The sequence below is a fragment of the Argiope bruennichi genome, chromosome 9 (genome assembly GCF_947563725.1).
Source record: "Argiope bruennichi chromosome 9, qqArgBrue1.1, whole genome shotgun sequence".
Taxonomy (NCBI): domain Eukaryota; kingdom Metazoa; phylum Arthropoda; class Arachnida; order Araneae; family Araneidae; genus Argiope; species Argiope bruennichi.
Window position 1 is genome coordinate 23124759 of NC_079159.1, and position 18730 is coordinate 23143488.

Consider the following 18730-nt stretch of genomic DNA (forward strand, 5'->3'; position numbering starts at 1 on the left):
AATTATTAATTATTGTATTTCAGTAATTAATAATAATAACCTCGAGCAAATGTTGCTTATTAATTGGAGATTCCTTCCTCGAGATGACCATTCAAATGATCTGAAATCGTCAAAAGTAGTGATATCAAAACTTCTTAACTCAGTCTGAGGCTTTTTTTTTATGCTGATGCTTTTTTTTCTCTGTTGCATTTATATATCAAAAACATAACACTAAAATTAACTTTCCATAATTTTAATAACTTTATTGATTGAAACAGCATAATTATTTGCACCATTTAAAGCCTTTTTCTTTCTTTTAAAAACATATACCAAAATCTATTGATTTAAAAAAAAAAAAAAAATGTTCGTCCAAAGTTTAGTCTGTTTGTATAATAATATAAAGAAATTTCAAAGTTTCCCTTGGTCTACGTGAAAGAAAAATACCCTTCCACTTTCTAGTAGGCCTTAAGAAATAAGTACTTTGTAAGGAAAACTATGAAGAAGAAAATAGTACATTATCTGTTTCCGAGAAAGTACTTAAAAGCTTTCCTCTAAATTACCTTATTAATCTCATTACTGAAGTTCCAATTTCTTTGCAAAGTTTGTTGCTCACGTAAAAAGTCTGAAGAATTAATTTCAATTTATTCCTTTATCATGGTAATTAAATGTAAGTTTAAGAACTCTTTTCACACCTAATGTTGGTAGATTTTGCGTGACGCGAGGTAAAGGAAAATTATGCGACGGCTATAAAGCCTTATTCCTTAAAATGAGTGTTTTTCAAAAAGCTGTTATTTTCCCAATTTTATAAAAAAAGAGTTTGCAGTTTTTTGGAAATATTTATCTGCTTATATTTAATGTGTTTATGAAAAAATGGTGATGTATATTTTGGAAGAGAAGAGACTTAATGCAAATATTTGACTTATTTAATACGCTTAGTATAAAAAAAAATCCAGGCATCGTTAAAGCAGTTTCTGTCTAATATCAAGTTTATTTCTTGTTATTTTTCCAAAAAGCCCATGAAAGTTCAATCACGGATTTGAAGACTTTCCTTTTGAATATAATTAATGTAATTTACAGTTAAAAATAAAAGTCTTGAAAAATCTGAGAGTAGAATTTTTATAAATTTATCAATCAGGAAATCCCTTTTCAAGCTTTTTTTTTCATTTTATTCTTTGGTATAGTATTTGAAAAAATTCAAAATTAAATAATTAACAGAGACAACAAATCTGAAACCAACAAATTATTATGATTTATTAAAGATAGAGCTTATAAAATAAATCTTTCTTCTTAGGGGTTTTTGGAAAGTATTCAGTTTTAATTTAAAAACATTGTTAAGAAAGTTTTTATTTGGAATTTCAATCTTTTTTATATGTTGAAAATATATGTATTTCAATATAATAAATGAGACCAGTTCTGAGACCTGAGATTTTTTCCAACAAGAGTTGTCGAATTTACGCACAAAAAATATTTAAATTTAATTGAAATAGAGGAATATTTAAGCTAGAGTGCAGGTCTCCTTATTGAGTAATCACAAACGAATTCATCTTTTAGCAAATCAAACAATAGCTGAGAGAAATTTAATAAAAACTATGTTCTAGTCTTCTCCACAAGCATTCAACATACAACATTTTAATACAATTTTGTTTTAAAAAAATCCGAAGATTAAATTGGTATTGTTGTGTCTAGCCTTAAAAAGAATTTAATTCAGTGATGTAATTATCCCAATTTAAAAAAATGAATAGAAACATTCCTCCTTGAAGATATAAAGAATGTTGATTTGTCATAAATTTGTAGCGGTTTTTCAAATGAGCGAGGATACAACCTGGGAACTTGTGGTTCTCAGCCCAGTAACATGACCACAATACAAAAGCAATTGCTCGTGTAGCGTAGCTGTTAACTGGCTTATAAGCTTTCACCACAAATCAATGCTCGTGTTTACACACTGCTCAATTTTCCTCTATTATTTCCCTATAATAATCCCATTCTCCCTATTATTTTCCTATTATAATCAAAATCAAATAATTTTCAGGAAAAAAAAAATTAGAAATAATTTGTTTTTATTATAATTTAGATAGAATGCCATCGCTTAAATATGTAAGTAATTGCTTTTAAGAGAAAGTTAAAGATAGACTGAATTTTATATTATTAAATCATTCATCTATTCCTGAATATTGAAAACCTTTTGAAAAACTTTAATGAAAAAAAAACGTTTTGTTTTTACTTTAAGTGTCAGTGTAATAAAAACTGATAAAAATATTTATATGTAGGGATAAACAAATAAAAAGTTAAATATATTATTACTAATTCTTTCATTATTCACAGACAATGGATATATATTTACTTATATTGGAAAACGTTCATCGGAAACAGAAAACAATGAAAACTACGTGATACAAAGTTAGAAATTTGATGAAAAATTCTCAACAAATCATTCAAATACTTTAGTTTGCAGATATTTCTAATAACAGCTTTATTGCCCAAAAAAATTCCTTTGGGGTTTCGAAAACACATTTATTTGTTTAAATGCCTTAATTTCTGTTAACAGAAAGAAAAAAGATACAAAAATAATAAAAAGACATTTAATAACAGGAGAACCAGAAAATCTAAATTTAATGAAAACCTTATATCTTCAAAAGAGTCTTGAAGCAATAAATATGCGCCCTTTTAATGTGAAAAAAAAATGACTTGAATTCGAAGTTACAACTTGCAAAAACAAAATATTCGGGGTAAGTAATTAGAAAAGGGGGAGCGATGCAAGTTTTTACAACTTTTCTAGACTGCATTTCAGATCTTATTATGTTTTTGCTCTTTAATGTACGAAAAAACAGCTATTTTAATTTGTTTCCATTCATTGAGCTTAAATGATGGAGCTTCTTACATTAATGCTATTACAGGCTCTTATCTTTGTTGTCGAATATGCATTGGGCTTGGTAGAGTAAGATATTAGTAAGGAAAAGCCCTTATCATAAATTTGTGAAGTTGAATCAATATTTCTTGAAGAAATCGTTTTACTCGACTTATTATTTAAGTTTTGGATTGATAAGAAATTATTATTATTTTTTGATAGAACGAATTAAAAGTGTCTTATGTTTACATAAATTAGTTTTATATTATTAGCACTCCAATACCTGCCTCATATCTGACAAACACAAAGCATGAATGGCTTGTAACAAGCTGGCAACGTGGTGATTGCAACCTTTCCTATTCCATGCTTCGAGATCAAGTTGCAATATGGTTCCGTAGTATGTCGCCATCAAGTATATTTGAAAGCTCTCATAATATTGCCGCATAAACCAGAGTAACTAGCAATCTCCTTAGCTCAGTCGGCGGAGCATCTCGTTTAAAATTGATTGGTCTGTGGTTCGAATCCTAACCACTGTGTTTTATCCAAAGATTGGAGTTCTCTTATTTAAATTGTTATCTATTATTTATCTACAATTTGGAAAATTCTAGATCTTTCTAAAATATTATGATTGGCTTGTTCTCGAACATTCTGTATGCGTGTAAAAGCTGAGCCCCATCTCTGGCGGATAAGTTCTCAGTCTCGTTCTGTCGTGAGTTGTTCATTGTAATAAATCTAATTTGTTGTTTAAAATAACGGCGTAGTTCTGTACATCTTCGTGGTAATATTTTGTATCTCTTAGATACGAGGCATATTAATTTGTAAGTATTCCTATTTTTTTCTTCTTTTTTAATTTAACCTCTTTCAGAAATTCTTTACCATGTACCAGACGCTGTCAGCAGCATTGCAATTACAGATGTCCCTAAGAAACGAAAATGTTGCCAATCAAGTTGGGGAAAAAGGACAACCAAATATAGACCAGAGAATGCGTCAGCAGGTGGCTTACAACAATGTGCCATTTATTGTATTGATGATTGTGACGTAGTGGATGGCAATGAAAGTGATGGAGACAGAGAAAATTGTCAATAAGGCATAATTTTAAATTTTATTTTGCTTTGGGGTACGTTTTTTTTCATTGTCTTATTATTTAGTTACAAATTAAAATTCGAATTTTATAATAAGTCCTAAGTTTTTCTATATTCATATACTTCCATTCATAATTTTACTAGTCTTATTTGTTTTATAAGCACATGAAATAGTTCATAGTTCTGTTTGTAAGAAAAATTTAGTTTAAAGCTTTTGGATAAAAGTTGTGTTTTAATAATTTCATGGATTTTTTTATTTTATTTTAGTTGAGTAAATAAACGTTGTTATTGATATTTTTGTGCCTTTCCAATGAACAGAGTTGCTAATTGGGATTTGTTTGTGCTTTTTTACTTGAAACATTTACGATTAATTGGATAAAATTGATAAAGTATTTTTCTGCGGATTTTATATTTTAAATGATCATCATAGAATTGATGATGTTATTTTCGAATTATATTATTTTCTTCATATAATCAATGATCGATTTAGGTTATTTTTGTGCCTAATATCTTATAATGATCAGGAAATTCCTGAATTTATGAAAATCAAGATGAGTCCGTCATAACAAATTTTCTGAAGTTTAGAATTCCTGCAGTCAAGAAAAAAGAACTAAAATATTTTACATTTTTTTTTTCTTTTCTTAAGAACATTTAGCCTCACAATTTCTAAAAGAATCTGTGATATGGTTGAAACAAGAATTGTGTCAGTAAAACTGACACATAAAAGCTATTTAATGAGTTTTAAATTTTATGAAAGTAATTGGAAATAGAAATAAAAATGCTACATTACCGCATCAATTACGATTAACTATTCTGCTTTTTAGGGTATTCTTTCTGGTAGCAATGAAAAGACAGCCAAATGTGATTAGTACTTTATTAATCTCTACAAGTAATACCATTGGCTAAGCATAATTTCGAAAAATGAAAATTTCGAAACACTTTTTATGACACATACTTTTAATGACTTTGAAAAGTTAATACTCTTTTACCATCAAAAGAAAAATGAAATCCAAATGATTATCTAAATTTATATCTCAACATGAAAGCAAACGCAATGAAAACTTTAAACTTGAAAGAAATTCAACTCTTATTTAATGAAGTAATGAAACCTTTAAGAAAAGCATTTTGATTTTAGCTCAGTTTTTATTCAAAGATATGTGTATGTAAGTACTCTCGCCCGTTTTGTAACTCTGGCTTACTTTTCTCATTTCCTCTTCTTTCATATGTTTTCATGTTGCATTATATCTAGAAATCTGCTCTGAAAATGTAAACTTCGCAATAAAATCTACACCAATTATGAAAACAGAAGAAAGATCCCCTTTATTTACTTTTCTTCTTCTATTTAGAATTTACTTCAAATATACATCATCATAATTCTTAAAATACTTTTTATAGTTGTAACCTTACTATACTTTAGGTTACCGTCGAGTCCTATGTAATACAAATACTCCTGTAATTTCATGATATTTTAGCAAGTTTATTAAAATTTATTAATCTGAGATAAATTACTTTTAAATTTTTGAATAGTTTTCAATCTCTAAAATCTCTGAGCTTCTAATAGAATATGAAGAGTAATTCTAAATTCCGAAACAAAAAGGAAAAATTTAAATATCTCCATCTTTCCCTGTCCTTTTCTTGCGGATATTTTTCCTTGTCAAAACTCAAATTCATTATCTACTAGAAGCGAATTTGGAGCTAACACATCTAAATTATTTCATTTACAACGACAGTTTCGATATTTTCTTTAACTGTGCACGAGTAACTTATTTCTTTTATAAGCTAGGTTTAGTTAAAAATCAAACTGCAGAAATTCCTAAAGAGTTTCAATTTGTCTTACAATTTTTAAGGGTGAAAAATATAAAAGCTATTATGTTTAATTCAAGTAGTAATTCAAGTTTATTCTTTATCGTTACCTTATGTTTAATAGCATTTAGATGAAATCGATATTTTTTTATTTCAAAATAGTATTAAAAATTATTCTTAGATATAAATTTTCGACAGCCTGTAAAATGGTGAATAAATTTATTAAAAATCATTGGAAATATTTCGAAAAGGCTTTCTTAATTAATAAAACCAATTAACAGTAACTGAGTAAAACATATTTCACATTCATTTATTTAATTAAATTAGGAATCTTCAAAATACTTTTGTTTATCTTTTATTTGCTAAGCTTCCAGGAAATATCATTTTTAAATTACAGTTTTTTTTTATATTATCTTTTAAAAGTATAAAGATAGAACTTCTAAGATAAGATTTGAATTTTTCATTAAGTATAACTGTATGATAAAATTTTCAAAAACTGCTAATGAAATTTCATAGTTTTAATTGTGATTACAAAATCTCCAAAATTGTAAATAAGAAGTTGACGAAATTAAAATTGCATAGAATCCATTATATGCGTATTATTTTCTTATTTCAATAAAAACATTATTTTTTTCCATCTCTAATTCATGTCCTGCTAAAATTCTATGCTCAAAATTTCAAACTTTTGCGTTAAGAATATCTATATAATAAAATTTTAAAAAGCTGCTTATGAAATTTCAGTTCCAATTGTAATCACAAAATTTTCAAAATTATAAAAAAGAAGTTGATAAAATTTTCAATTACAGGGAATTCAATATATATGCATTTTTTCTGATTTCAATAAAAATATTATTTTTCCATCGCAAGTTCATGAATTATTTACTATTTATTGGTAAACTTCCAGGCTGAAAATAATATTTTCTATGATGATTAAAGAAATACGATTTGACCATATAATATGTTTCGTAGTATTCATATTTTAAGAGCAGTTTATACAAAAGAAATTTAACTAATTATGAAAAATTTGAAAAAAAAATGTGCTAAATGAGTGCTGAATGCATGATTTTGTTTGAAGAAATTATTCATCTGGATATAAAGCGTAACGCTTTCAAAATCAATCCTTATCTCTACAAAATTAAATATTTGGTCATTTAAGCAAATTTTTATTTATACTTTTAATTTTACTATCTTAAAATAAACTGTTGATAACAAATCTCAAGTAGAAAAAATATGAATTAATTTAAATATCGCGAAGAAAAATTTTAATAAATAGGATATTAATACCAGAAGTTTCACTTTTCCTTTTCTTCAATTAAACAACAGTCTCTTGATATATTAGAACTTTTTGGTGAAATTTAAAAAATATCTAGGAGACTAAAGTCTTTAATGAAATTTTCCATATTTATAGCATAATGAAAGTTGATGGAAATTCAAAAAATTTAACGCAATAAACTGCTTAGAATTTGGACCTTCTTTTAAATGCGGTCGAATAAGAAGAAACAGTTAATTAAGGCTTTTAGAGAAATATTTTTTTATAATTTTAGAAAGTGGTAGAAAGTGTTTATAAAATCAATTTGAGCTGAAAGAATATTAATAATTTCTTTCTTCAAGTGGCAAATTAACGCTGATAGATGGCGCTTCAGTGTCCCAGATATTTATCGGTGATATATATATGTAATGAAAGAGTGCTTTTGCATTATTATACTTACGATTTATCTAATTATTTATAAATTGCGACATGGGAATCGTGTATTGTTATTTAGAAAATAATATATGCCAAATTTCAAAATTCTAACGCATCAAGTGTGGTATTTTAATTACAAATTTCCTCAATAAATTTTAAGAATGAATGGTAGGTTTGACGATCTTTAAATGTAGATCTAAGTTAAACTAAAACATTTCTGAATTTCAAAAAAATGTTACTATTAAAATATATAGTTAAGACACTTCTTTAATTAATCATGTTTACTCATTTCCAATAGTTTTAAAAGTGCGTATCTATTTGATAGGTTTTGAATCCGAAACATGTGTAGCCTTTAATAGTAAAAGCACGATGTTTGCATATTTTCTTAACCTCTTACACAGCAGAATACTTTTTCAAACTGTTGCTGGAATGTGTTTTAGAAACATCCCCAGTGAACATCAAAATCTCTTCAATTTATTTGCAAAACAGATTTTTAAATGCAACGCAAATGATGATTCCAAATGTATTTGTAAACGGACATTTCAAATGTATTCTCAAAACACAAAAGCATTGGCCCACCAAAAGGTGATGAAGAAAAGCTATTCATTTTAAGATTTCTGACTTGAAAATTTTCGATCTTTGTATTCCCAAAAGCAAAGCAATTTTAAACCGTTGAAATTTCCATTATTCCTTTCATTTAGGTAGTTTATTTTTATGCTATCTTTTGATATGAAAAAAGACAGTATAAATTATATGGGTTTTCATTGTTTGCTCTTTGTGCTTTACATTTACTCTCATATGATCTGGTATAAATAATCGTCCTCTGATTTTGGAGAAAAAGTTTGCATTAAATAAGTTTATAATTTGGAATGAATATTGTTCTATTTTATATATTTAACTGACAAATATAGCAAGAGTGAGCTAAAGAGAATATATTTAAATTGTAATAGAGATCATATCACTTTCGTTTTATGAAGGAAAACAAATTTTCATGCATGGCAAGCATGCATAATTTAGTTAAAACCGATGTATAATTGCACATAAACAGAAAAATAAATTATCCATGATTCCGTGGTCAATAGTTTTTTCTTATATTATAAACATTCGGCATTATTTTTACGCACTTGTGTTCCTTAATAAATAACTGGTGTATAATTTCACATAAACAGAAAAAAATTTTGTCATGATTTCGTACTTAATAATTATTCCTTATATTATGATCCACGTCATTATGTTTATCCGTTTGTACTCCTTAATAAATAATAGAGGAATAACAGTTCTTTGTTTTTTTAATAGAATTATTATGCAAATAAGTCTTTCCATTTTTATATAATTACAATTAAAACCATTTTCGTCATTCCCAACAAAATCTTATAAATATAATTTAGGGGGAGAGGTAGAATTTTAAGGATTCTGGATTTCACTTTCATGCCGTCCTACTTTCTATTGTGCCCCCTCCATTAACCTATAAAAAATGATGATAAAGCAAGAGTGGAGTTGTACGAGTTTGTCCCCGATGCCATGAAAGAAAAAAAAAGCACACAAAATAATTCTTGCCCTATCAAACCGTTAACAGATGATTAACGCTCACTGTTGGATTTTCAACTCAACAATTATTAAAATATGCAAATTAGTTACTGAGGATTACATATTTTATGAATAATCATAAATCAGTAATTGTAATTTATGTGTTTCAGCAAGAAATTGATGAAAATTAGAGCATGGTGACAGTATATAACTTCTTTTAAGCCTTTTTACAACAGCCAGACAAGTCAATTAATATACTTGATACAAACGCATTCTTCGGCCTTTGCACTCAGAAAAAGTAATTCGATGCATAGTTATTCTCCCGAATACTTACCTTGTTTAGTGCTTCGAAAAATAAAAATATATTTTTATTTTAAGTTGAATTTCCCCGAAAAAATAATCTGCAACTTCTTACAACTCTGTAGGCAATTTTAACAATAAAAATTTAAAAAATAAAACGTCACAATGATTCACCGTCTTGAATGTGAGGGAGAGTCACCATCCGAGTGTAAAGGGTTAGTAATACAAAGATTTTCGCATCGAATCCACGACCGAATGAACTCAATTCATTTACCTATTTTTGTATTTTTCCTTCAAAATGCTTTTTTTTTAACAAAAATTTGATGTTTTTCGATCGAAAATAAAACTAACATTTTTATGCAGTTAAACTATCTGAGATATTTAAAACAGTACGCACTTCAAGCATTAAACATAATCTATATAAGTTTATTAAGTCTGATACATTAACAAAACAAACAAGTTATAGAAATATTTTTTCTTCATTAAAGCAATGCAAGAACAGAAATGGATGCTTCATATAAATTCATTTTCCAGAAAAAACCTTTTTCAAATTTTTATTTGACCTGTAAATTTCCTTATTTACCATTATTATACAATTTTTGAGAAGTAGAAATTAATACAATAAAAGATGACATCTTTTAATATTTTTTTACAATATCAGTTCTAACAAAAAGGTTTCTCTGGCGTGAAAAATATTAAAATTTAAGATAAATTCCATTTCCTTGTATTTTTGAAGAATTAGAAACATATTTTAGATAAAATACAGTTTATTTTGAATTTCTTTTTGAAAACTTCTTTCACTCCAAGAATTAATTAAAACTTATGAAATTACTTATTTATAAAGTTCTTTTAATATTCTAGACTATACTTGTTCTAGACTATATTTTTTAAAATATTGTTTTATAATAGCAATTCTTGACTAAAAGTTTCTTTGACATCAGGAATATTAAAATTTAAGATAATCTATATCTCATTTAAGAGCTAAAAATTTATTCCGGATAAAATGATTAATTTTGAATTTGTTTTCGAAAGTTTTTTTTTTTAATTCCAAAATTTAATTACACCATACGCAATGGCTTATTTAGAAATAATTTTTCTTTCTTAAAACTTTTCTTTCGGAATTTTATAAATGATCTTTGAAAGCTTCTTAGAGATTTGTATTACATAATCTTCCCACAAAATTATATTCATTATATTTATATACATAATCCTATGACATATTCTTATTCAATGTTCTAAAAGTTATGATGTATTTTTATAAATTCTTATCAATTAACATTGATTGAAGAAAACGAAATGCAACTTTATATATAACCTTATATCCACATAAAAGATAAGCACATATCTTTGTTTTTATGCTAATGAACAAATAAGAGGACTTTAATAAAAGTAGCCGCTTTTCAAAAGATTTTGGAAAGATCACAGTACTTACCATTAAAGGAAGTGGTTAGTTCTCATCTTACAGAATTTATAGCTTTTATTTTTTGAAAATACTTTTAAAATTATTATTGTCTCTGCTATTAAGTGCTTGATAAATAAGGGGAAAATATCTAAGCCTTTCTAATTTGTTTTTAATCTGCTTGTCCTTATTTCCTGAGCGTAAGTAGCGACGTTTCTTTCATTCATTATTTAGTTCTCTACCTTTTGTTTAAAAATGTGTAAAAAGAAAAAGAATTTAATGTTAAAGTGGCCTTAATCAAAATTGTGGGAATTGTTTAATTTACTAAAAAAATAATATTAATCTGCACTTATTGATAATTTGATTTTGGATTTCTTAACAGTATTGCATTCGTAGAAACGGTGCTTTGCTTTGATTTAATAAATGATTCTGTGTTATGTATCCACTTAAACATAGTTGCATGCGTTTATTATTTTTTTGCCATTGTCTTGCAAATTGTGCAGTTTTCATTATTTTTATTTGATAAAATATTCATGGACGCTCGATTGACTATAGACATATATCAATATAAATGAAGATTATATAACATATGTAGAGTTGTTAACTCTACATATGTTAACTCTTAATTATATTAACTCTACATATGTTAACTTAAAATCCAACTCTACATATAACATATGTAGAGTTGGATTTTGTCTCTTTATTTAAAAGAAGTGACCTTTAATACCAAGTTCTTTAGCGACGATTTTACATTAAAAATATTAACAAAATGTTCACAAAAGTCCATTTACCAGTTTACAGTGCCGGCGTCCTGGCATAGGGGTAGCGCATCTTCCCCCTGAACTGGACATACCGGGTTCGAGTCCCGGTTTGGGCATGGTTGTTCTATCTGTGAGATGTGCGAATGTGACCTCCTGTAAAACGGGGTTGTGCAAGCGAATGAGTGATGCGTGAGTAGTCAAGTCGTACTCTTGGCCCAAGTTGGCTCTACGATATAAACAAGAGGCTTAAATCGGCTGTCTTTGAAAAGCGGGGTTGTCCGTGGCAAGTGCCATAAGAAACAACAACAACCAATTTACAGTCTGTGTTCAAGTATTCTCTCTCTCTGAAGTTATATAAGTTGAACATAATGTTATTGTTCATTCACCTCTGTTGCCATGATGTAGTGAATTTATATTCCCTTCAATTTTAACTACACATTACACCAAGCTTTTCCATTCTCTTATCTAATTCGCTGCCTTTTATATTTTTCTGGTAAAACGGTTTAGGGGAATAATATATTGGGAAGTAGGCTCCTAATTACAAAACTAAATGTAAAAAGAATAATAGCATATGCTTTTATCTTACACATTTACATAACGCCATTTTTCTCCAATATATGGGAAATTACTGAGAAAGAAAATAGCAAGAGAAACTTTAATGACTTCCACTCATCCGTCTTCAGTTGAAACGGAGAAAATAAAACTAATACAGGAATATACTACCTCAGAAATGCTTGAAAATAATATTTACAAAAAAAAAGTACGGAGAAATTTTTGGACGAATGCCATTTCATTCTAAAATAACCAACATAATTTAAACGGTTATCTTGAAGTTATGGCGAAATTTCTCTGCAAAAAGTTCGAAATATATAAATTCTACTTTTCTCGAATTATATTCCTTCGCATCTTTTCTTTATTTCCATTTATTTTACCTTTTATTGTTGTGTATTAAAATGAGTAAGCTTGTCGGAGAAATTTTAATCCAAATTGTAAAAGAGAAATAAATAAAACTTTATTCTTGATTCTTTTTTTAAGTACTGTAACTCTGAAAGTAGCCTCTCTCAGCTCACAAATACTAGTTATTCTGCAATTTTCCTTCAAAGGCGAGTTTCTTGCCTGTTTTTTAAAGTTCATTTTTTACAGTGTGAACATTTCAAACAAGATATTTTAATTAAATTATTGCAATTAAATTATTTTTATGAACAATATAAAAAAGTTAAATATCAATATCATAATAAAGTGAATTTGATATTGATTTGATTATCTAAAATTATTCACTTTTTCTGGAGTATTTTTGCTCTTTTAGAAAATGCCTGCATTTATCTGGTTAATGCATCCTGTTCCATTCATACGATAAACAAATTTATTTTAAATGTCTAATTGCAATGATTTCTTTTTTTTTTTTTTTTGTCTAAATTGTCAATAGTTTCGGGGAGCTTTTGATAGTCAAAAAGTCTTTTAATACGTATCTATAAATAGGTATATATCTGAAATAACAATCTAGATCATAGCTTCTAATCATGAAATAGTCTTCTGGCCTTCGGAACCAGACAGTTTTAGATTCAAGGCTTGATTCCATCGTACAACCGTCGTGTAAGGAGAACAGTTGTACGTTATATCCGTCGGGGTCGAAGATCCCTCCACTGAGGTGGTGTGGAAAGTAGCAGAGGGGTTGCCGTATTAAGTGTTGTTCTTGTCACCTAATCGCAATTCAAAATTACGAGGTCCATCTCATGTTAGCCCAAGTGTTGCTTTAAAACGGGCGTTAATATAACTTAACATAATTCTGGCCGAAATATCTGAAAGTTTTCAGTCCAAACAATAGACGTTCCAACTTATTTTTCGTTTTTAAATTTAAAAAGATATATTTTTATGCATATATATTTTTATATATAGCTTGAAAGGATAAAAATCCAAATATATATATATATATATATATATATATATATAAATATATGTATAACTGACCCTTAGCCCTTAATTAGAACTGAATATCATAGGAAACATAAATACAATAAATTTAAGTTCATTTGAAGCTCAACGAGTGAAAATAAATATTCCCTCGATAGAAAATTTAAAATTACGTGACTAAAAATATGTATATCAGGAACAATTTATTATATTTACTTTTTATAATTATCTGTTTTAAAGTGGATAATTCATAATTAATGAAGACTAAATAATTTTTATAAGTAATGCATTGATAAATATTCATAAGTAAAATTTCTCTAATGATTCTAAAAATAACAATTTCAATATATAAGACATTTACATAAATTAAAAAAATAAATCATGGATGATTCGAGATAAGTTACTTTTTCCATCTCCACAACTTCCATCTACTATTACAAATATTCAAAACTGATCTCTTCAAATTTTTCCTTAAGTATCACGTTTTTCCCGTTAATTGATACAAGTCTATTTTACAAGTATATTTGATATAAAACAACATTAATTAATTATTACTATTCTATATTCATTAAATGGTGTTCAACACTTTCTATTTTTCAGCATTTAAGCAAAGAAATTTCAAAATAAAAATTCCTGTTTACCTCGTCTAAAGTTTATTCAAATTCAAATTTTATTTCAACTCCTTGAAAAGTAAAAAATAATTAATACTTTAAAAACTATTTATTTTTATTTTCAACAAAGATGCAAGGTCAGATTATTTTAAGTTACTAAAAAATTTGTAAACAATTTTTAATTAACATTTCGATTATGACTTACCTATCAAATTACCCATAGTATATTTGTTATAATAAACATTTATTAAAAGATAATTATCTAGGGCAAATTACAGTAATTGGGATCGTATTTTGCAGTGATCATCATTTTTTTTTCAATTTGAAATGATCGCATGAGAAAGATATTAAACCTGTAATAATCAATACGTAATCATAATCTGGAGGGTTCAATAAATAATGTATTTTTTAAAATTATTTAATTAACTATTCTAAATTAAAATAACGTTCATAATTGCCCATTATATTCCGAACTATCCCAAAGATTATGAGGTAATTAGGAGAACGTGTTGTGGTATCTGATCAGAATAAAAAACTAGTTTAAAAAGAGTATGATTGTAATGGTAAGAAAATATAGTTTATTTTCTTAGAATTTATTTTACTTTTCTTTCTCAGCTATCACAAAGTAATGTTTTTGTGCTGTTGTTTTTTAATAAAATATTTTATATCATTGGACATGAATATAAACGAATGTACCTACTTAATGCTTTAAATTTGGATTAATATGTAATTATTTTAGCCTCAATTTTATCGGGAAGAATTTCCTTAGAATTTATTTTACTATTCTTTCTCGGCTATCACAAAGTAATTTTTTTGAGCTGTTGTTTTTTTAATAAAATATTTTATATCATTGGACATGAATATAAACGAATGTACCTACTTAATGCTTTAAAATTGGATTAATATGTAATTATTTTAACCTCAATTTTATCGGGAAGAATTTCCTTAGAATTTATTTTACTATTCTTTCTCAGCTAATGTTTTTGAACGTAATGTTTTTGTGCTAATGTTGTTGTTTTTTTTCGTAATTATTACAAACTAATAAGTTCTGATACATATAATTAAAACTTATACATTAATAAAAGGTCAAAAAAGAATTTTTTTCACTGAAAATCAAAAAATTTTAGAAAGTTTCAAAAATATTAATCTTTAATATATATCAAAATATGTTCATATTATCGATTTCATATATATTTCATTTCATACATATCGATATATTTCAAATATATGAAATCTATCAATATTTATCAAATTTACCGATATTTTCATATATATTTCATATTTATCGATTTATTTCTTTTCATCGAAACTTAAATACATTAAAGAAAAACTCCATGCTGGAGTTTTACGCGTTTGATTCCTAAATGAACTGTTTTTAATACTTATTATAAGCAAAAAATAGCTTAAGACGCTTGAAATAATAATTTCCGCTTTAAGTAATCGGAAATTATCTTAAAAAATGAATAAGAATAAGAAAAAAAAGCATTATTGAGTTTTTAATTAATTATGAAGAGCAATCTTACTTTTTAAGATAGGAAATTACATGTTAAAGTGGAAATAGTCGAATAAAAAAGGTAGTTAATCAAAGTTTCTCTCGGAATATTGAATTTTTAATATTTTTCTTTTTTTGTTTGTGTTTGAATTAAGTGCATTATTATTCAAGTTGAATGAAAAATGCATAGTTTTTTTAATGCAATTTAAATCTTTTCCAATTCCTATCTCCATTATTTTTTTTAAAACATAAGAGAGATAAATTGCTATAAAAAACTGTATTTTATTAAAAAATAATATTTTTTTTCTTAGATAATCTTTTTTTGTGCAAACATTATTCTAATCCGTAGCAATCCTTTAAATTAAATTATTAATTTACCTTCCATTTTCTACTACATTAAGGGATGAATTGATTTTTGCTAAATAACTAGTTATTGTTTATAAAAAAATATCGTGAAAGTATTCTTTATAGCGGTTCATAAAAAGAATTTCAGCTTAAGAAATTAAAATAAAAAAACAACGAGGGTGTTCTCTTTTCAACTTTCTCTTTCATTTAGATAACCTAACAGTGTGTTTTTTGGTTTCCTGTATAGGATTCTGTACACCCCGAAAGTGTGGTAAAACCTAGGAGGAGAGGAACACAAAATGTGACAGATAGATCCAAACTGTAATAGAAATCTATAAATTTGATTAAAATACTAATATGCAGATCAAGTGACAGACAGACATGACTGCAAAAATGTGCTTCGCGTATCCAAGGAAGTTTAAAATAGGAAATTACAGTCCAAATTCCAAGATCTAAATTTTTTATAATTACTATACTTTTTATTTGTTTAATTACTCTAGACAAGATTCATTATAAGCAAAAACTAAAAAAAAAATCAAAGGCAGAAGATAGAAATTTGAGTTATTTTTTTCCTTGATTCTTCTAATATAATTGCAATTAATTGATTCATTTTCATAAAACGCAACCATTCTTCAAACTTACAGTTCATCTCAAAACAGTACTCATGTGGCTTTAAAACATATTGTTACTGTAACTAAATTAAACAAACTAAAAAATATGACAAAGACTATTAGTGAATGATTAAGTTTCTATTAGATCCGGAATTTTTATATTTCTCATAAATTAATACTTTAAATAATTATACTCAGGATGCATTAATAAATTATGGTTATCTATATTCACACGCATTCTCATTTTCCGTATAGCAAATAAATAAATGCAGCAAATATGCAACGTAATACGTTTACGTTATACGAGCAGAGAAGTTAAATAATCAAAACTTCACGTTATTTTGAAAAGGTCATCTAGAAACAAGACATCAAAAAGAAATTGTTATTAATAGGAAATACTGGTTGAGGAATTTTTAATTAAACGCTAGATATCCGCTTCCTGTACATTAATTTTCGTTACGTCAAATAAGCACCATTATTATGCATTTATATGTCTTAATGGAATGGACCTCCTGGAATACAAGAACATTAATGGAATTTTATGTATTCAATCTTTAATAAAAAGTAATTATATCTCAGAAAATTATTGAGATTTAAATGATTTTCTTACTCAGTTTCATAGAACTCATGTTTTTTATTGTGAAAAAAATATTTATTTCATTATTTATAAATCAAGTTAATTGAAAGAGAAATAATACTGCTCTTTTTCACTTGGAAATTCTGCTAAATCGAATTCTGTTAATTTTAGATATTTACTCTGCTAATGAATGTTTAATAAAAATGTTGATTTTTATTTCTAATTTGTAGAAATTTGGATACAGTTTGTTTGATAGATATTATTTATTAAATTTCTAACGTATAATGTAAAAAATAGTTGCAAACACTTAACAATATATAATTTTTGATACATAGTTGCTTTTTTAGCAGTAACGATCACTACAAAATGTTTAAAAAATTATTATAACTAAGTTAAAATTTAAGTTAAATTAAATTAAAATTTGCATTAAATTAAATTAAATTTATATCTCATATTTGTATTTAATCAAACTAATTTAAACTTATTATAATAAAATAGTTATACTTCTTATTTTGATTTTAAATTAATCAAGATTTTAATGATATTCATCAAGAAAATGTGAGAGCCATATTTTTACACCACACAAATTTCCAGTGTCGTAATCCAAGAGATTAAAATTGATGATGAAAACCACAACATTTATTTAATTACTTTGCATAAAATCTTAGAGAGGCTTTCACCTATTTTTATCAACTATAGAAGTCAAAGCAAATTCGTTTGGAATTTTTATTTTTCTCAACAGCTCTAAAGCAATAATATTTTCTAATTGGCACAAACGACTTTTTCAGAAAAACTATCTGCAAACTATTCTGCAGATTTTTTTTTCTCGAATACTTGAACAATAGCTTTATTTCTCAAAAAAAAAAACTATTTCTCTGAACTTTCCAAGCTGATTTATTTGCTCAAATGCCATCTTTTTTTATTAAAATAAGGAAAAAATATATGGAAATACTAAACAGACAAATCAAGGAGCCTGAATGTAATTAAAACTTTGTACCTTCGAAAGAGCATTGAAGTAATAAATCTTCATTGTTTCATTGTGAAAAATACAAAAGAATGACTTCGATGCGAAGTTGCAGTTTAGCAAAGCAGATTATTCGTGAGAAATAATTAGAAAGAGAGGTGCCTCACATGTTTTGAGGCCTTTGTCTTTTGTGAACAGCATTTGAAATCTTATTATGGCTGCTATTTATGTGTGAGTAAGATGAGAAAACAATTGTCGAAGCATTTTTGAATTGTTTCGATTAACTGAACCTAAATGATGAGGCCTCTTAAGATAATTCTCTTAAAGATTTTTATCTTTTTCTGCAAAAAGCAATGTGTTTTTGGGGGGGGGGTATATTCTTAAGAAATTCCCCTTATGAGAAATTGGAGAAGTTCAATCAATATATGCTTAAAAGATTGTTTTTCTCTTATTATTAGTTAAGTCTTGCATTCATGAAAACATAATGTTATTTCATGGAATGATCTAAGTTTGGCTCTCGATTACTTGAATTATATATTAAATTATTAAATTATTTTGATGGAACTTTTAAAATTTGGTGTTAACTACTCTGATGTGAAAACTTTTCTGCTGATTTGATATTTTTATGTTAATCTAAAGTGTGTAATTTATTTCTGCAAAAAAGAAAAATAAAGTGAAAAAAATTCCAAAGATATTTTTTTTAAATTGATAGATTATTAGAAGAAAAATAAAGAAACATTTTGTTTTAAGAAATCTTTCTGAAATTCTAAATTTGTTTTTCCACACAAATTTTTTGCAAAGATAAATTTTACGCCTTGGATAAAAATCAAGACATCAAA